At 42.1% G+C, this 21,221-nt stretch overlaps 1 pseudogene; it reads left to right on the top strand.

Annotated features, from left to right (window-relative positions):
• The window catches only part of LOC124982732 (voltage-dependent L-type calcium channel subunit alpha-1C-like), a 28,166-nt pseudogene extending 10,165 nt beyond the window's left edge, over positions 1–18,001 (top strand).
• The last annotated feature ends 3,220 nt before the right edge of the window (positions 18,002–21,221 follow it).

The raw sequence follows: 21,221 nt of genomic DNA, 5'->3' as shown, positions 1-21,221 counted from the left end.
GGGGACCCTGTAATCAGGTAATTCTCCCTTTCCATCTCTCACAGGACCCATTCCCCAAGCCTGAGTATCATAATTGCTCAAAAATGTAGTATAGCATACTAATGGACTCCCTAAATATCAGTCTGACATCACCACCTCCCTCAGTGTAAACTATCAGAATAGAAGGGCTGTAGTAAGCTGCCACTCAATAGTAGCACTCAAGCCAGTGCCACATTTAAAGGCAGAGTTGTACACAGATTTCAGCATGATCAACCTCAGCCCTTCTCCTCTCCTTTCCTAATGTTCTGGAAGACAGAAGACATTTCTTAAAAGAATAAATCCATAACAGTACTGAGGTTAGAAAAATAAACATAAACATGAGTTGCTTAGGTTCACCAGAATGTTAAGGGATTCTTAAATGGAAGAAAGCCAGTGAGATTCAACTGACAAAGGAACAAGACCTGAGGAGCACACACCTTCACAAGGGTTGAAACCATGGAGAAGTGAGAGCACCCTGGGGAATCTCTAAGCTCAGGGTTAACAGATACAAGGCACAGGAGAGTCCTGGGGTCATGGCCTTGAACCCCTGGTTCCTTAGTGACTAACTCTATTGGGGATAATTTGCTAGTTCTTGCAAGCTGGAAGCAGTGGCTCTTGACATTTCATCCCTGAACTTTGGAGTCTGTAGAGGCAGAGTGTGCCTCTCCCCTCAGGAAACCCACATCAGAAAAGATGCCACCTGCCCAGTCTACCTCCAGCACATCTTGTCTTTCTTTCCTGATTCCCAGAGAGGATCCTGGGAGGAGGACTTATCCAGAGAGGTATGAACCGAGTTCTCGATCACAAAGAGAAATCAACAATAATCAAAAGTATGTGGATGAAAACTACATCAAGAAAGAGAGGTTTCACACTTGACCCACAGATGAATGAGGAAAAGGAATAAATGGAATTTGTTCTATTTATTGAAATAAATATAATTCTCTTATGTCTAATATAAATACAATAAATAAAATTATATCTTTCAAGAGATCATAGAACATAACTCATCTGTTAAACTAGAAGTAGTAGCAGGAGCAGGAACAGCAGCCCTCACAAAAAAGAGCAAAGTCAGCTGGGCACAATGTAGCATGCCTATAGTCCCAGTGACATGGCATGCTGAAGCAGGAGGATCACAAGTACAAAGATGATCTCTGCAATTTAGTGAGGTCCAAGCTAGTCAATGAGACTCTGTCTTAAAATTAAAAAAATTAAAATAAAAGTAAAAAGGACTGGGGATATAGTTCAGGGGTAAAGTGCCCCCTGGACAAATCCAAAGTGGAGAGAGAGAGAAGTAAACTGTGTACTAAAAAGAGAAAAATACAAAGTTTGAAATATTTTTAAAAAGTAGGACGCATAAGAGAGGGGACACAGTTGAAGAATAAATTAATACACTGACAGATTAACCAGAGCATTCTCTTTTAATATATCCAAAGGATAAAGAAAATATGAAATGAAAGTTAAAACATGAAGGGTAAGGCCACAAAAATTCTATCTCTGTAAGATAAATTCCAGACAAAAAGAACAGAAGTAATGGAGAGAGTGAAATTAAAAAATGATCAATTAGAATTTTATATAAAACTATGTACCTTTAGTTTAAAATGGTCTACTATGTACAGAAGAGGGTAATTTTAAAAATCCTTAACTAGACACATTATGATTACTTTTTAGAATATGAACAGTAAAGAAGATGTTCTAAAATCTTACCAAGTGGAAAAACATCAACAAATTGAAGTTTTACAAGACCAGCATTACTCTGATATCAAAGTCAGAAAAAGATGCTACAGGGAACCAAAACCACAGATCAATACCCTTGATGAGCATATTTGCAAAAATCCTCAACAAAATACAAGCAAACTGAATTAAACCATACATTAAAAGCATCATTCCCACAATCAAGTGGGATTTAAACCACCAATGCAGGATTGGTTCAACATATGTAAATCAATAAATATGATACAGCACATTAACAAAATGAAGGATGAAAACCTTCTGATACTCTCCAAGATGCAGAAAAAGCATTTGACAAAGTTCAACCTCCATTCCTGATGAAACCTTTCAACAAATCAGGCATAGAAGTAAGTTAGTTACCTGAACCCAATAAATGCCATGTGTGTAAAGCCCGAAGTTACATCTACTCAATAGGCAAAAGATCAGGAACAGGGCAAGAATGCCTCCTCTCAGCTCTTCCATTCAACATAGTTTTCTAAGTTCTATCCTGAAATAAAAGACAGTCAAGTAGGACAGAGAGAAGTGAAAGTATCCTTTACTGATAACATGATCTCGTATAGAAAACCCTAAAGATTCCATACCAAGAAAACAGAAACAAAACAACACTGTTAGAACTCATAAATAAATTCAGTAATTTTCAGGCTACAAAATCAACACACAAAAATCAGTAGCATTTCTTTGCACTAACACTACCTGAAAAAGAAATTAACAAGCCAATAGCATTCACTAAAGCATGCAGAAATAAAAGTAAACTTAAACTAGGAGATGAAAGATCTGTATACTGAAAACTGTAAAACACTGATGGATTTAAAAAAAAAAAAAAACAGCTGGAGGCATCACACTACCTGACTTCAAAACCATTACAAAGCTACAGTAATCAAAACAGCCTGGTAGTCACATAAAGACAGACATAGTGGAGCAGGACAGAGATCCCAGAAGTAAACCCAACATTTATGGTCAATAGATTTTTGACACAAGTGCCAAGATCACTCAATGAAGAAAGAAGAGTCTTTCCAGTCTCTCCAGAATGGTGTTGCCAAAGAGAAGGAAGACTGCTTTGAAAGGCATCCACTGGTCTTGGACTTCTCTTCAACAGAAATGCACACTTGAAGCTAAAGGAATAATGCATTCAAAATTATAAGGAAAATGTACTTTTGAGTTGAGACTCCTATATGCAGTCCAATCAGTATTCAAGTAGCAATACAAAATCAACATTTCCGAAAATATAAATACCTCAGAAGCTTACTCTCTCGCATAAGCCTGCCTCATGGCAATTATACAAGGATGTACATTCACAGAATGAACAATAATCTAGAAAGAGAATGAGCAGAATCAAAATATGAGCTATAACATTTATAGTTATAAACATAGAAATTGTAAAATTTATATGAAGATTTTTGTAGTGCTAGAGAATGCGCCAAAAAAATTGATAAAGTTCAAAATCTTAATAACAATTTGGAGTAAAATTCCATATTATCTCAACAAGTTAGGAATGAGATAGTAGAAAATTGAGAACCATGAAACCATGCCGGGATTCTTCTCTGGTATCAGGAGAAGTAGATACTGTGTGACACTTTATACAACTAAGGAGAAAGTGTGTACAAACATATATAATAAATATTGAAAGTCAAAAACTAGAAAAATGGTACATTCCAAGCCACAAATGGAAAAAATGGACAAAGAAAACCTTAGCAATTTATGAAAAGGAAGGATGGGCAAAAGTACCAAAAAATAAAATAAAATGTGAAAATTGAAAAAATAAGAAGGCCAAACAAAGACAATAAGAATAAGGACATTAATGATTACCAAAAATTAAAAGAGTTAAATTTCTCCATAAAAGAACAATACTCTACTATTCACTTTAAGAAATCAACCAGTGCCTTGGGAGGCTGAGGAAGGAGGATCACAAGTTCCAAGCCAGCCTTAGCAACTTAGTGAGGCCCTAAAGCAATTTAGGGAGAACCTGTCTCAAAATACAAAAAAGGGAATAGGGCTGGGAATGTGGCTCACTGGTTAAGGGCTCCTGGGTTCAATCCCCAGTACAAAAAAAGGAAAATAAAGAAAAAGAAATTCTAGCTCTAGCCTATTTCTGAGAGAGACAGTAAAACAAAATGATCTAAAGAGGATGAAAATAAAGGGGTAGAGGAGGCAAAGCAGTGTTCAAAGTGCTGGTGTGACAACAGCAGAACCAGAACAAACAGAATCCCAGGGGAAGGCCTGGTACGAAGGGGGCGTTCGGCATTGAGGAAGGAATGATCCACCAAGGTCATTCCACCACATGACAGTCACAAAAACCACAGGAGCCTAACCGTGCAGGTTGCAAATGTGTCCAGTAGACCGGAATAGAACTCGAAGGAGAAAATAAGTACACACACACACACACACACACACACACATACACACATACACACACATACACACACACACACACACACATACACACACAATACACACACACACACACACACATACACACATACACACACACACACACACACACACATACACATATACACACACACACACACACACACACACACAGAGTGAGAGCTGAATGCTGGTCACAGAAAGTGACAGATCAGACAGGTCAAAGTAGAAGAAGGGTAAAGAAAAGCCAAATAATGCAGTTAACAGATTAGTAAATTCTACTATTTAAATGGTAAAAGACACATCCTTTATAAACACCTAGAAATAGTCACAAAAATTAGCCATAACTTAAGTCACAAAGCAGACTTTAACAAATACTAAAGTTCCTCTGACTTCAATATAGAAAATTAGAATTTAACCCTAAAAGCAATAGTCCCCCTGAAACCTCTCCATTAAAATATTTAATTTATTCTTCTAAATAGCTCAAAGTTGAAACTACAGCCACATAGCAATCATTGATAGTGTTGTATTCAGTATATGAGATGACCCATGGATACCAATGGAAAATTCAGAATGTAGACTTTATTCATTTTAAAAATTAAACTGATAGATGCCAAAAGAAAAGTGAAAAAATAGGAAGACTGAATTCATAAAATAAAAGCATGAATCACTGAAATATGAAATGAAAATAGATTTTATCAATAAACACTAAAGCTGAATTGCAAAACCCAATAAGTAAGACCTTTATCAAACCCAGATTTTTGTAAAAAGACACAACAATATCAGGCATACAAAAAGCAACATAATTATGGATGCAGAAGTGATTTTTAGAATGATAAGAGAGTTTTATGCTTTTTAAAAGGGCACCTCAGAGGTGATCAGCTTCTTGAAGATGCTGAACATCTTTCCAGCCACTAACTGGTAGAAACTCATTAAAACAGACCATGAACACAAACTTGGTACCTTTTATGAGAAGTGAATGGCCACAGAAGTTACTCCTGCCCTCTGAGAAGAGAATGGAAGGGTTATGTGTTTTGATTCAATGGTAGGAGTGACAAGGAGGTTTTCCTATGAAGCACAGCTATGTGCACCTCCAACTGAGTAAGGGCTATTCCTGTTACAGACCAAGGGGAACTGGAGGAAAACAAGTGCTGCTCTACTCAGGGTTGCACGGTGTTGAATGTTCTCCATTTGGTTATTGTGAGAAAGAATCTTCTTGGTTAGGCTGATACTACTGTGTTTCATCACCTGGGACTCAAAATAGCTAGCAAAACGCACAGATTTTCAAATATCTCTAAAGCATATGAAATCCACCAGTTTTTTTTTTTTTTTTTTTTGTGCGTGTGTGTGTGTGTGCGCGCGTGCATGCTTGCATAAACGCATGTTAGTTAGATTCATCACTTTGCCTAAATACCTGAGAGAATTCACTTAAAAAGAGAAAAAGGGGTTGGGTTGTAGTTGAGTGGTAGAACACTTGCCTAGCATGTGTGAGCACTGGATTTGATTCTCAGCATCACATAAAAATAAATAAATAAAATAAAGTTTAAAAAATGGGAGAAGAAGGTTTGTTTTGGCCCAGGGTTTCAGGGATTTCCATCCAGGGTTATTTGATGCCATTTCTTTGAGCCTGTGGTGAGGCAGAACATCATGATAGGAAGCTCATGGTGGAACAGAGTTGCTCACCTCGAGGTTCCAGGAAGCAAAGAAAGTGAGGAAGGGGACATGTTTCCAATATCTTCTTCAAGTGTATTTCCCCAATAACTTAACTTCCTTCCACTAGTCCCTACCTCCTCAAGGTTCCACCACCTCCCAACAGAGACACAGACCAGGGACCAAACCTTCAACATGTGTGCCCTCTGGGGACATCCCTGACCTGAACTACAGCAAAGGCCTCAACAAAGAATGTCAGAAACCTGGAACCAAAGTGTCCACAATTCAGCTTCTTGCTACTCCACCTGTATTGCAACACAGACACTACATGTCATCCTAAAGAATCAGGATGCTAAGAAAAATAAGCAAGAGGCCAAGAATATGCTAGACTCTGGGCCAAGAAAATGAAGTGGTCCAAGTAAAATGCCAGGAACAGACTTTCCAAATGGTAGAGGATGTACTCTCTGAGACTTGTCTGCCTCTGAGTTTGAGTCCAGTCAAAAACGAGATTTTCCAAGTCTAACAAATAAGATTGGACCTTAAAAAGGGGGTGTGGATATTATGAGCAAATTTATGTCAATATATTTAAAAATCTAAGTAAGGCTCTTATATAAGAAATATGAATTTTAAAAACTCCTAAGAAAAAAATCTTTTTGAAACAATACCTGGTAAATGTGTTAATCAGAGAAAATGAAAGTTTAGAAAATGAAATACTCATTTAAAAAGTTTCCCATGAATAAAACAATAAAAAAAAAACTGTCACAGATTCAATATAGATTCAACATAAGCATAGCCATCTCATATATGATGGAGGTTGGCGCCACTGCTACATTGAAATGCTCTAAATAAATAAATAATTAGCATTGATGACAATAGAAATTGAAAGGATAGTCAAAATTTTAGCCTCCAAAGAAGGCCAAGCTTCAATATTTTTATTTGTGAGTTCTAACAAACTTTACAAGAATAGATTGTTCCTATATTATAAAAAACTTTCCAGGACTAGAAAGAGGTGGGAAAGCTCCACATTCACCCCATAATATGAACATAAAGCTAATACTAATAAGAGAAGGAGAAAAGAAACAAGAAGTTTTAAAATTGAAAATATGAATGGTGATGGAGCTGTAGCTCAGTGATAGAGTACTTACACAGAATGAGTGTGTCCCTGGGTTCAAGCCCCAGAACAGGAAGAAGAGAAGAGAAGAGAAATACGTTGACATGACTGCCATTGTTTGAAAACAACAGACTAATCAAAGTAGAAAATACAAGCAAATCAATTAAAAATCTCTATAACAATGAATAGGATTAGTCAGGTGGGAAATAAACAAAGAGAAAGAATCACTATCATATACTTGAAATAACCAATTGGTAACTATCATAGATAAGAGCCTACATGCTATCTCTCTTTATAATACATATTATATTTCAAGTTTTATCCAATGCAATAAGAATAAATTGAAGGGCAAGACTGAGAGCAGAAACAAACAAACAAACAAAAAAAAAACAAAAAAATTTGCATATGCAGAATGTACAAGAGAAACTACAGATAAATTGTTCTAACTAGAAAGAAAGTTCAGCAAAAATCTGTATATAATCAAATATTTTGCACTATAGCAAACTGATATAAATTTTAAACTCTACCATTTTTTTTTAATGAGTCACTATGTTGCCCAGACTAGCATCAAAATCCTAGGATTCAGTGATTATCCTGCTTCAAACTCCCAAGTGGCTGGGACTGTTCGCTTATAATGCCATGCCAGACAAAAGGTACCATTTTAACTATGCAAGAAAATAAAGAAGGTACCTAGAAATAATGTAACAAGGATGTATGTAGGGGAATCATAAAATTTAATTGAAGACATTAAATAAGGACTACATAAATGGATGCCCTGTTGATGGTTGAAAGAATTTATATCCTAAAGATGTCAAGATTTTTCAATCTAAATTTTAGTGCAGTTTCATCAAGATTCTCAATAGAACTATTCCTAGAACTTGATAAAGTGTCTAAGGAATAGAAAAGGAAAGTGAACAATCAAGACAAATGAAAAAAAACAAACTGGAACTCACTCCCTCTGAGAGGACAAGACTCACTATCAACTATAATAATTAGGACAATGTGGTTACCGATGCTCCTAGGCAAGTCAGCCTACATAATAGAATGAAAAGGCTAGCACAAGACCCACACATCTAGGGAAACAGAATTTATGTCAGAAGGTCTCTTTCAAATCAGTAGGTAAGTAACATGAAGAAAATTTGTTATCTCTGCAGAAAAAGACGAAAACATATTCCAACCCACATCAAAAGAAAATTTGAATTAATGCATTATTGTGAAAAGGAAACTTAAGATGCTTGAGGAGGAGAATATCTTGATGCCTAGAATAGGAAAGGATTTATTAAAGGAGATGCAAAATCATAAAACATAGCACAAAAATTATAAATTTGACCAGACTAAAGTCAAATACTTAGATTTATCAAAACATACCATAAAAAAACCTAGAGGTAAGCCCCAGGCTGGAGGAGGATACTTGCAATACATATGCAAAACAAAGGATGATGATAAAAACCATCTACAGGAGGCAACAAATGAACAGGAAGACAATTCATGAAGCAAAAAGCAAAAACATGAAGTACAATTCAACATAAGGGAAAAGTAAACTTCTCAACCCACTGACCATGTTAAAACAAAAACAGCAATGAAATATCATTACACACCCATCCTGTGGGCAACACTCTTTAAAATTCACTAAACGCTAAGTGTTGATGCGTCTGAGGGGAATGGCATTGCTCCTACAGGGATGAGAGGGGTCTGAACTGGACAACACTTGGAGAGCATGCGCCACCTAGTAAAAATGAAGATATGTGTGTCTTCATCTGGCAGTCCCACCTCTTGGGCAGATATCCCAGATGTGGACATGCCTGGTCATCGCTGTGTTCATTTTAATAGAAAAAACTATTGAAAAACCTGGATGTCCCTTAAGAGCACGGTGATTTTTTAATGGCAGGTTCATGAAATGTACTCCCATAGAGCAGTTAAAATAAACTAGAGCAAAAATATATCCAAATGGTTAAAATCTCAAAACTTTGCAAAAGGGTTCCATTTGTTACACCTTTGTATAAATCTTTAGAACTTTCAAAATGATGTTGAATGTTTTCATATTTGGTGAGTATGTCTGAGCACTCAGGGAGTGATAAATACCAAATTGGTTTTACTAGTTCCTTTGGGGGAAGGATGCCGAAAGAGTTTCAGTTGCATGTGCGAGATTGGCTACATGGGTGCTGGGGCCTCTCGTCTCTCCTCCAGGTGTGCCACGGGGGAGGCCTGGCAGGACATCATGTTGGCCTGCATGCCAGGCAAGAAGTGTGCCCCAGAATCTGAGCCCAGTAACAGCACAGAAGGAGAGGCGCCCTGTGGCAGCAGCTTCGTAGTCTTCTACTTCATCAGTTTCTACATGCTCTGTGCCTTCCTGGTAAGGTGGGGGAACTAGGGAACTAGGAGAGTTTCAGGGCAGACAAAGCCCTTGACTGCAGCTCACTGTCAGCTGTCAAGAAACTGACTTAGGGAGACTGAGTCAGTGGTAATGTCCAGCCACACTGAGAGAAGAGCAGCAAGGCTGGGCCAGGGCACACTCAGCCATCCTCTTTCTTGTCCACATCCCCAGAGGACAAAGGGAATGTGTTGAGGCTCAGCAGAACTTACACATTTGGCACCTTGCTGAGGAGTGAAAGAAAGGTGGCAGATAAAGCCGCCCTCTGTCCTGGGCAGCCCTTCATGGCACCTTGGTACAAGGGATACTGTCCAGCCCACATGTAGGTTTCACCCCACACAATGCTCAGGGAAGTGGAGTCATGCTCATATGCAAGAGAACCAAGTTTTTGGAGCCAGTATTTTAAATGCTGACATATTGCTGGTATTTAGGAATGCTGGCTTCTGCCATGCCTGGGCTAAAAGTTGTATTCAAGTGGAAGAAAGTTCTTGTGGAGTTCCTCATGGTACCAACTGTTCCCTGCAGATCATCAACCTCTTTGTAGCTGTCATCATGGACAACTTTGACTACCTGACAAGGGACTGGTCCATCCTTGGTCCCCACCACCTGGATGAATTTAAGAGAATCTGGGCCGAGTATGATCCTGAGGCCAAGTAAGTTGCCACAGGGAAATCTTGACTCCCTGAGTTGAAAGGGGCATGTGTGACCATACCTGTGGAGGAGGTCATGATAGGTCAGCATCGGGTGGATCAGAGGGAAACAGTGAGCTGTAGGTGCCAGACCACAGGATAAAGGGTCGAGCGCCTGCAAGAGGAGACCAAAACCATTTGACTAGGTTGAGAATTTGTTCAGTGGAATGGAAGGACCTGACAGCCCAGCATCAGGAATAACTAGTAAATACTCACTTTAGGATATTTAGAGCCAAGACAACTGTGACTCTATTCCTGACTTAGGTCTAAGATACCCTCATCTGTTGATCATCTTTGATTGACATCCCATAAATTCCTCTTGGTCAGATGGTTAGTGTGTTGAAGTAGTAAGTACATATTGAGAATTTAATTGCAGTACTAAAATCCCTTCCACCTGGAACATAGCACTGACAGAAAATTGTCCATTAAAATCTGAACAGGTGCATATTGGTTTTGATACTATTTTTGGAATTTTACCTTGTGATTCTAAGGTCTGTCCTATTTGATCAGCAGGGCCACCCTATGGAGAGTACCCTCTGTGGGTGGACCCCCACCTCCCTGGTACATGAATCCTGGGCTGCAGACAGGAATTGTGGCCCTGAAGTTTCCTCCCCTCCTCTCCTTCCTCCTGCAGGGGTCGCATCAAACACCTAGATGTGGTGACCCTTCTCCGGCGTATTCAGCCCCCACTGGGGTTTGGGAAGCTGTGTCCTCACCGTGTAGCCTGCAAAGTAAGAGAAGATCTGGGTTCTGGCTCGTGGGAGAAAGAGAAACTATGGGGGGCAAGATGCCTGTTTATGTTGTGACTTTAGTCAGGCCAGAGATCCGTAAGGGAATAAAGATAGTAATGTATGTGCCTAAAGAAATGAGCCTGAGCAGATCATCTTGTAAGTATCCATCCAGCTCTAAGTTCTCAGATTCAATAAAGAACAACAGGGTGAAGCCTCATGTCCTACTGAGCCCTGTGCCCTGTCTGAATAAGGGACTTGCTCCACCCAGCAGGCTATAGCACCCTGGTCTCCTACAGAACCTCCAGCCTGGGGTGATGGGTAAGATCTTTCCCAGGAACCAGGGGCCAACAGAGGCCAGGCCTTGGTTTTAGGGATATGTAAAGCCCTAATATTGTAAGTAAAATTACTCAAACACTCACAAGGAGAGGCTCTGTCACTTTTACTAGATTTCTAAGTGAGTCTATGAAATAAGTTAAGACAAAAATGCTAAATTCTGTCAGACACACCTCCTATTTGACCCTAAGAGTGAGCATCCCCTAAGTTTGTGAGCTCCTGACCCTTCTCTTACTTCATTGTAGCTCCAACCATGCAGCCCAGCAATTGCTGAGGAATGTCACTCCCACTCTTATCCCTCTTCTTTCAACTCCCTGGACACTACCACTCTCACCACTCTGTATTCCCTGCTGGAATAATAAAGAGCTAAGAAAGATCTGGAGGGAAATGAGGTCAGAGAGCTACAGAGAGGAAAATCACAAATAGCAGAAAGATTCAGTTTTGTGGATAATCCACTCATAGAAAATGGAAAAGAGAGAGATTATAGAAACGTCTGCTTTGCTGGGTTTCATTCATATTATACAAAAATATGAGAGTTAAAGAGCCCTCTGTTAGTCTGCTTTCCATCACTGTGACAAAATAACAGAGAAAAGACTTATTATGAAGAAAATTTTATTTTGGCTCACAGTTTCTACCTGTGGTCACTTGGCCTTAATAACTTTGGACTGTGGTGGCACAGTACATCATGGCAGGAGCCCTTGGTGGATGAACACTCTTTACCCCATAGTGGCCAGGAAGAAAAGACCAAGACAGGAAGTTGCTAGGGTCCCAATATCCCCCAATGACTTAACTTCTTTCCACTAGGTCCCACATCCTAAAAGTTCTGCCATTTCCCAATAGTGCTGCAGACTGGCAACCAATCCTTCAGTACATGGGCCTGTGGGAGCTTTTGAAATTTGAACCATAACAAGCACAAATGAAATGTAAAGTAGAATCACAATGAGAAAAGAATATGCCCATCCATTTCAGGGGGCTGAAATGAACCCATGGAACCTCCAGACAGGACTGAGAGGACTGAGTACCAGACTTAAAATTTTCCAATTCACGCTACCCAAAAAGAGCCAATGTCTACAGAAAGGACAATCTTTCCTTTCCCAGCACAAGGTTAATAGGAGGACCCATGTGGTCTGAGAAGCAGCCCCCTGACCACACCCTAGTGTGGACACCATGATGAACATCGCACTGCTCTTTCTCATGAGGACCTGCTGTGTGCATACAGCTCTGTACCCAAGCAAGGGCAATGGAAGCACATTTGGGTGGGGGAGGGAAGAAGGGAAGAAGGTAATACTATCCCATCTAGAGTCAAGGAAGCTTCTGATCTGGTTTGATGGAGAGATAAAATTTTCAACACACAAAAAGAGGATGCTCTGCATCTCCCCCAAGCAAACCTCCCTCATCATTCACTTTCCTGGGATTTGGATGAATGCTGTCTATCTAGCAGGTGGCCACACAGCAGTACCTATGCACAGATGTTCTTCATGGCCAGCAGAAGCACACCCATAGGCCTGAGCTACACTGGAAGGGCCAGCAGGTAGGGTGAGATTAGCATCATTTTGTGGATCTTAGGTTCCAAAGAGGACAAAATTCCATCTGTCCCCCACTCTGTGGAGAAGGACAAGAGTCCTCACAGCAAAGCACAGATTCTCCCCAGAAAAGGTTTTGAGTACATTGCAAAAACTCACATTCACACCCAGTGTCTCCCAGCAGCACCCACACAAGTACCAGACACCCAGCATTTGTGCCATGGTGGTTCTTTAGGGCTTTTGAGAACCATCCTCTAACCTCTGTCTTTGACTCTCCTCCCCTCCAGCATCTGGTCTCCATGAACATGCCTCTGAACACTGATGGGACAGTCATGTTCAATGCCACTTGCTTGCCGTGGTCAGGACAGCCCTGAGAATCAAAACAGAAGGTAAGGATCATTCATGGACCACTGAAAAAGTCACTTGGAAGATCCAGACAACCAACCAGAGCAGAGTTCAACAGCATGCAAAGTGCCCACAGGACCTTTTCATCCAGTACAGCACAGAGCAGTGACACATAATAACATACATTCTGAAATTCTGTGACTAAAAGACCTGACCACAGCAATTGTCAAGGAGGAAATGTTTAATTGGGGGTTCATGTTTTCAGAGCTCTTAGTCCATAGAAAGCCAACTTCATTCTTTGGGGCTTGAGGAGAGGTAAAGCATCATAGCAGAAGAGTGTGGTGGACCCAAGTGGCTCACATGATGATCAGGAAGCAGAGAGAGACTCCACTTACTGATATAAAGTATGTACCCAAAGGTACACCCCCAATGCCCACCTCCTCCAGCCATGCCTTAACTGCCTCAGTTACCTCCCACTTAATCCCATCAGGGTGATTAATTCACTGATTGGGTTAAGGCTCTCATAACCCAATCACTGGTCCTCTAAACCTTCTTGCATTGTCTCAAACATGAGCTTTGGGGATACATCACATCCAAACCATAGCACTGAATCTTCAAGAAACCATGCTTACTCATATTTTCTTTGCTTTTGAATGACCTCCTGGCCTCTAGTTTATTTATTTTGAACTCTCCCTCTCCATCAAAGCCTAGAAATCATTCTGGGTGTTGTCTTAAGCTCGTAGGGTATAGTTCAAAATAGCAAAGGGGATGATTATTACCTGAAGCAGGACACAGCCCCAGCACCATCTCAAGGGATTTGCACTGAATACAGCTGGGTCTCTCAAATGCTCAACTCTCTTTTAAGTTAAAATGACCCATGTTGGGAAAGGGACAAATGACAGGTGCTGACTATGGTGGATTTCATCATATACCATTGTGCACACTGCACCTGACACAAGGTAAATAAACCCTTTGACAAGAAGGGGTTAAGGTCCTACCTGTGCTATACTACTCAGACAATGCCTCACCACAAAGACACTTCCACTGTTTCCCTTCTAGTTTGCAAGAGTTCAGGAGACCAGAGGTCTAAAAGTAAGGTGCAGGCAGGTGGGTTCCACCTGGAGGCTGGGAGAAGCTGTGCCTGCCACTCTCAGAGCTTCTGGTGGTGGCAAGTGACGCTTACTCTCCTGGGCTCACAGCCGAGTTACTGCATCTCTACCTCCCTCTTCACCTGGCCTTCCCCATGTTTTCCTATGTGCCCCCTCTGCTTTGTGTAAAGACACCATGAACATTGGACATAGGGCCCATGCTTATTCAATGTGACCTCATCTTAACAATTTACATCTGCTAGGACTCTTTTTCCAGTGAAGTCCTCATTACAAGCAGCCAGGTGGACATGAATTTTGGGGGGATGCTCTTTAGCCCAGTACAGAAGTTGATATCAGCACTGTTTTAATTAGGACTCAGATTGTGTATGTCAAAACCTCTGACTTCCTTCACCATGAAGAAAACTGATGGCCTCCATCAGAAACCCAGAAATTGTCCTCTGGCTTCAGTTACTGTTTGAATCTGACCTTCCACAAGGAACTCAAAAGTCCTCACTTCCTCTCCATGGTCACATCTGCTTGTTCTCCTAGGTGGCTTCAAACCTGGGTTTGAACACAGTCAATCTGGCTCCAGAGCTCTCCAACACACCCTACAGCCTACAGCTCTCCACGTGATAGCAGTGTCCATCACCTGTACTGCCTTCCTACCCCTGTTTAAAATGTTACACACTTTTTTTTTTTTTTACTTAAAACAACACCCAGTTTTAACTCACAGTTCCATAAATCAGAAGTTCAGTCAAGGATTAGCTGGGTTCTCTTCTCAGGATCTTGGGAGACCAAATCAGAGTATTAATCATGCTCTGCACCCTTCTGGAGGCTCTGGGGAAGACACCACCTCCAAGCTCATTCAGGTTGTTGATTCAGGATTTCATGTCCTGCCATTGTGAGTGTGCAGTCCTCACACACTTGCTGTCAGCTAGGAACCATTCTCAGTTTCTGGAAACTCAGTGCATTCTGTAGCATGGGCATTTGTGCTCTTCTAGTTAACCCAGGGTCCACCTCTCTCATTTTTCTCTCTGCTCCCAGCTGGTGAGAACCCTGGACTTTTAAAGGGCTCCTATGATTAGGTCAGGTCAGAGAGATCATCTCCCTGGCTGAAGGTCATAGGTGCCATTTGACATAACCAAATTTCAGGAGTATAATATATCCTATCCTCAATCCCAGGGATCATGCATCATGTGTATGATATTTTGGTGGGGCAGGTATCTCGCATAGCATCTAGAAGCCTGCTAGCATATCACTGTAATGGTCACATGCCTCAATTTTTCTTTCCCTCCACTATAATGTCTGTGTCCTGTGTCTCAACCCTGTAATCTCAGTCACTCAGGAGCCTGGGGCAGGAGGTTGATAAGTTTGAAGCCAGCCTCAGCAATTTAACAAGGCCTTAAGCAACTTAGTGAGACTCTGTTTCAATTTGTTTTTAAAAGAAAGATGTGCCTTAGTGGATAACCACCCCAGGTTTCAATCCTTTGTACAAAAAAAAAAAAAAAAAAAAAAGTATCTTGTCCCAGAATCATCTCATTAAGCCTGTTTTAGAAGTGGAGAAAGTAAGTCCAAAGAAAATGCAAAATTGCAGAACCCAATGATATCTGATTTCTTCTTCCACTGTTATGTGTCTACCTCCTCTCTGTGGGAGGCTGAGGAGGCAGAGCTTCCACTGAACCAGATGTGCACCCTACTGTACTTCCCTCCCATCCTGTTTCCCTTGGCAGCCCAGGGAGGTCCGTGAGAAATACCACTTGGTTCAGGGGAAAAAAAGCAAAAGCAAAGTTGGAAGTAATTTTGACAATAGATTACTTTTTCTGTAAATAAACAAATAAGTAAATAAGCCAAGGAACCAGTGGTAGCATCAGGTGTGGTGGTATGCATCTATAGTCCAGTGACTCCCTAAAGAAGGAATATTGTTTGAGTCCAGGAGTTCGAGATCAGATTGGTGTTAATGTATTAAAACCTTATATCCAAAAAGAAGAAGAGAGAAAGGAGAATAATAAGTAAGAATAAGAATATATTTCCTTATTTGCATGAAGAATTTCTAGAAAATTACTCAAAACGAAAATGTTTAGCTGCTAGAAGGAAGTAACAAGGCAGATAGGAATGTGGTGGAAGAGAGTCTGCACCATATTCCTTTTTATTTGTTTTTTCTCTATTAAACCTAAAAAATGAAATGGAAAAAGTAATTTTGTTTTCTGAAAAGTAAGTTACTGAGGTTTAATTGAATTCTTATTTTTCCCCAATTCTACTCTCTCTCTGTCTCAGATGATGAAGTCACTGTTGGCAAATTTTATGTCACCTTCCTGATCCAAGAATACTTCCAGAAATTCAAGAAGTGCAAGAGCTGGGACTTGTGGGAAAGCTCTCCTAGTGGAACACCCTGTCACTGCAGGAGCGGGGCTGGTGGGAAGGATCCACACCCAAGGATGGTACTGGTTGACTTCCTCAGTCCCTGGCCAGGGCCCAGATCTCTTAGCAGGGGGCTAAGTAAAAAATTTCCTGAGAGTGCTAAGCCTTTCTGAAGGCAGATATGAGGGGGGTGACAAACCCCTTTCCCTCCCAGTGTTCTTCCACACACACTCTGCCCTCCACTGTCCTGCCTGTACTCCCAGCACCCCCAGAGCTCCCATGCACTCTGCTGAGTTCCAGACAAGCCCCTGATCACTGGTGGTCTTCTGAGCATGACTCCACTCCTCCCAGATAGATGAATGGGATCTTCCAACCTAGGTGACAATAGGGAGTCCAGGGAAGCCCATCACCTGGTTCAGAGGTCCACCTGTTGGGTGGAGTAGCTGGGTAGAGGAGAACTAGGATCATGGCTAACTGTGAAGCTCAGTGGAAAAGCACCAGGTTTGTCATGTGTCCCTCTAGGTTCCAGGCTGAATTGCATACACTGTATGACACTGGGCTTGAGATCTGACGGGTTGTCTCTGGAGAGCTGACTGCTGAGGAGGAGCTGGACAAGGCCATGAAGGAGGCTATGTCCATTGTCTCTGAAGATGACATCTTCAGGGTAGTCACTCCTTTCCCAAATTCAGTTTGAGGCAAAAGAAGGGTGGGCCAAGAAAATCCAAGTGGAAAGGCTTAACTCTGTGGTGGCTCCAAGCCCTTCTGCTCAGCTGTCTTCTCATCCTCCACCCTCTGCAAGCTGACTCCTTGTCACATCAGTTCTCCCAGGACATGGCAGCTCTGAGCATCACTGGCTGTCAGAGACCTGGGGGAGACATGTTCCTAAGGGAAATGTTTCCTGGGAAGAACTTCCACAGTAAGAGTTGCAGAATGGTAGGCCGTGAGCCACTTCTAATCTGCTGACCTCTTTTACTGGCTGATACTTGAACATCTGGCACATTCAAGTAAAAATTTGGACTTCTGGCTTTAAATGGAAAAAGTCAGAGGATCTGGCCATATTTTGCTTGAGTTCCCACATAATGATAGAAGCTAGAACAGGTGGTGGTTGCGCTGTAGAGATGGGCATGTGCTGTCTAGTTTACCAAGTTTCCCTGAAGGCCTCTCATCCTCACTCTCATCACATACTGAATGGCACCAGGGACACAGGGCCGTGTTAACCCTGCCCCACCCAGACCCAGAAACTTGACTCTATAGTGGAAAAACAATGTTCTGATGGCCTGCTCTTCTCTGCCCTGCCTGTCCACTGATTCTCCCTCAAAGAAGGAGAGATAGTCAGGGTCTTTTCCTCCATCCTCTCTCCCATTTTGCATACAGAGGGCAGGAGGCCTGCTTGTCAACCACATCAACTACTACCAAAGTGACAATCAGAGTGCCTTCCACCAGAACTTCACTATCCAGCACCCTCTGCATATCAACAAAGCTGGTAACAACCAAGGTGACACTGAATCACCCTCCCATGAGAAACTCATAGACTCCACTTTCACCCCCAGCAGCTACTCATTCACTGGTGCCAATGCCAACATCAACAAGGCCAACAACACCACCCCGAGCTGCTTACCCACTCCATTGGACACCCCAGCACATGACCCCCTGGTCTCCTGCCATCCAGGTTCAGGAAGGCACATGTAAGTTCAATTTTAGGAGGAAATCAGGAAGATGGGCATTGTCGCCCATGATGAAGTCTCATGCACCCTAGCCTAGGGCACATCGCTGTGGAGAAGAGTTTTACCCTTAGGCCACAACCCCTTCTTCAAGCTTTAACAGAGGCTGCTATCCCAGAAGTCAGTGAGAGAGGTAGGAGCCAGGCTGCAACTCTGCACAGTCTATGCTCTGGGTCCCAGAAGTGCAGTATGGACTGTGCAGGTTTCCTGCTGCTTCCATCTGTAGCCCAGGCTCCCCAAGGCCAGGGAGGGAGAGGATACTGCTCTGCATCTTGCCACGTCATCCTTGATTGTGCTGCTCTTCCAGAGTAGTATAGTGAGGCACCAGCAGGGTGGACAGATCCCCAGCATGCCAGGTTCTTGGGCACATCACCTTTTTCCTGCCCTCCAGCTCACATACTCATCAAGAAATGTGAGTTTCTAGCGAAACCCCTGGACATGTGTCCTAAAGCTGCTTCCACACAAGGAGCAGCATACTTGCCCACTGGTTTTCCTGTGCCTTCATAACACCCATTTTCAAGTGACCATTCAGCCAGGCATGGTGGTGCACACCTGAATTCCCAGCAACTTGGGATGCTGAGGCAGGAGGATCACAAGCTCAAGGCCAGTCTCAGCAGCTTAGCAAACCCTTAAACAACTTATTGAGACCCTGCCTCAAAATAAAATATAGAAAGAGATGGTGTTGTGTCTCAGTGATAAAGTACACTTGGGTTCAATCCACACTACAAAAAACATCCAGTGGCCACTTGATCTGGGCACTTACCAGTGTCTGATACAGGCAAGTCACATTGGCCATCCATCCAATCTACTGTAGTCTCTGGAAGACTGGCTTCTTTTACCACCCAACAGCAGTGTTGGGTGTGTCTGGGGCTCAGGAGACACACTGACACCTTCTATGCTCAGGTGCCCAGCCTTGATCTGTGTGCTGATCTGGAAAGCTGGCTTCGCATAGAAGATCAAGTTTAAGGGCCTACCTGAGCTGACTTGATGGCCCTCTCCCTTTTCTGCATCCCAGCTCCTCCTCCACAATCTTCAAGGACTCAGTTTGGGGTACCACATTCTCCCCTGTGCACCTTGTCACAACCTCTTCTTGAAGAGGCTCATTTTTCCATCTTGGCCTCCCAGTTTAAATTAAATTACCTCCCTTGAGGAGTATTTTCATATTAAATTTTATTCCAGAAAATGTCCTCGATATGGTCATCTGTGTGGATTGTGCCTGTTGGTATTGTTCAGCACCCAGGACAAGCTTCTGTATGTGATAATGAGCTGAGCTTTCTTCGCTCCTTCCTCCCTTTTTACTTACCTACCTCTCTTCCTTCTTCCTGCATCTTCTCTTGAGAATCCACTCATGACATCACGGTAGTCAGTGTGATTAGACTGGTACATTCTTACCCTCCTAGAAGCATAGCTGAAGTTTATTATTCTTGGTCTGCCCAGAGTGAGAATTCCTCTAGGTCAGGGAAGAGCAAATGTCTGCTGCTTTTATACTGTGTTTAGGTTCATAAGGTCAGGAACCCAGAACCTTCCATTTTGTACCACTGTCTAGAGACTATGCTTCTTCATTCATACACCAGTAAGTCACCCTTCCACTCTGCAGACCACGGGGATGTGTAGATGTTTACAGTAAGAGCCTCTGTGACCCAGGCAATGACTCTCTGGCCTGCCTTTGTAGTTGTCTGAGTTCCTCCAAGTGTCCCTTGGCATCATTTCTTCCAATCCCAGGTAGTTCATTGAGTGTTCCTAGCCAAACCCCACTAAGCCTGGCTCATAGATCATGCTCTTATGTCTTCCGAGCTACCTGTGGAATTCATTGCCCACCTCTGGACACTGCCACAGCAAGACTATCACCAGGAGTACATTGGCACCAGGATGCCAGTGTGAGCCTTCTCCTCCTCCCTGGCACTTTGTCCTCAGGGCAATGTTTTATCGTGGTAGCTGTGGGATTGCATTCTCCCCTTGCAGCAATTTCATCATTGGGTTGAAATTTTTCATGTCCTTGGACTTTCTCTGCCACCCACTTACATTCACTGTTTTCTTTGGAGTTACCTATCTCTCCCTGTCTGCCCATCCTTGGGTCAGGTATTACCTGACTATATATTTACCTAGGCACAAAAGAGACTCAGATTAATGTGGGCTTAAAACAGGAGAATTGGATTCTTTGTTTGTATGAGTTCAAGTCCATATGAGGTTGTGTTCCACAAGGTCATCAGCAGGTCAGGCTCCTGTCTTTTTATTCCACCATCCTGGGCTAGTGTCCTTGTCTACATTTGGGGGTGGAATTTCAGCCAGTAGAGGTAGGAAAGTGAAAATGAAAGATGAGTCTTTGCCACAGAAAGGTACAATAATCTACCTTATCCGCAATTTCACTCTTCCAGGTTTCAGTTATCTGTAGTCAACTGTGAGCCAAAAATACTACACAGAAAATCCCAGAAACAAAAGAATTCATCGGTTTAATTAATTTTCAATAAAGTAGATTGTTATAGTTGTTCAATTTTATTACTAGTTTTTGTTGTGAATCTCTTACTCTGCTTTATTTGGTTTCTTATTTATTTTCCAGTAGTAGGGATTGAACCCAGGGGCATTCTACCACTAAGCCGCATCCCTAACCCTTATAATTTTTTATCATGAGGCCAGGTCTTGCTTATGCTGGCCTCAAACTTGTTATCCTTCTGTCTCAGCCTCTCAAGTTGCTGGTATTACAGGAATGCATCACCGTACCTGGCTTATTTTGTTTAATTGCTAACCTTCCTCATAGGTACAAATGTCCAGGAAAATACATGGCACACATAGGATTAGTACCAGCTGAGGTTTCAGGCATTCACTGGGAGTCTTAGAACATATGCCTTCAGATGACTTAGAAGGTACACATGTCACTTCTGCTCACATCTTATTAACCAGAATACTGTGGCTTCTGTAGAGACTGTGGAAGTGGCCTTATTCAGGGCAACCATGTGTCCAGCCAATGATTCTGGAAAAGAGCAGGATGGCTGTCTCTGCCATAAGCCAGTTCCATGGTGTGGGGAGCTCCCTTTCCACAGGGCTCTAGGCTCCCCTCATTGAAAAACAACAGTACCACCTCCTCCTGACAATCTGGATGCCTCTCCTCCCACAAAGATTCTCTCGTTGACTAAACTCTAGACAGGTCCCTCTGAGCCCTCTCCCCACTAGGCCTTAGCTTGGTCTGTGAG

The sequence above is a fragment of the Sciurus carolinensis genome, chromosome 4 (genome assembly GCF_902686445.1).
Source record: "Sciurus carolinensis chromosome 4, mSciCar1.2, whole genome shotgun sequence".
Classification (NCBI taxonomy): Eukaryota; Metazoa; Chordata; class Mammalia; order Rodentia; family Sciuridae; genus Sciurus; species Sciurus carolinensis.
This window is presented reverse-complemented; position numbering and strand designations above follow the sequence as displayed.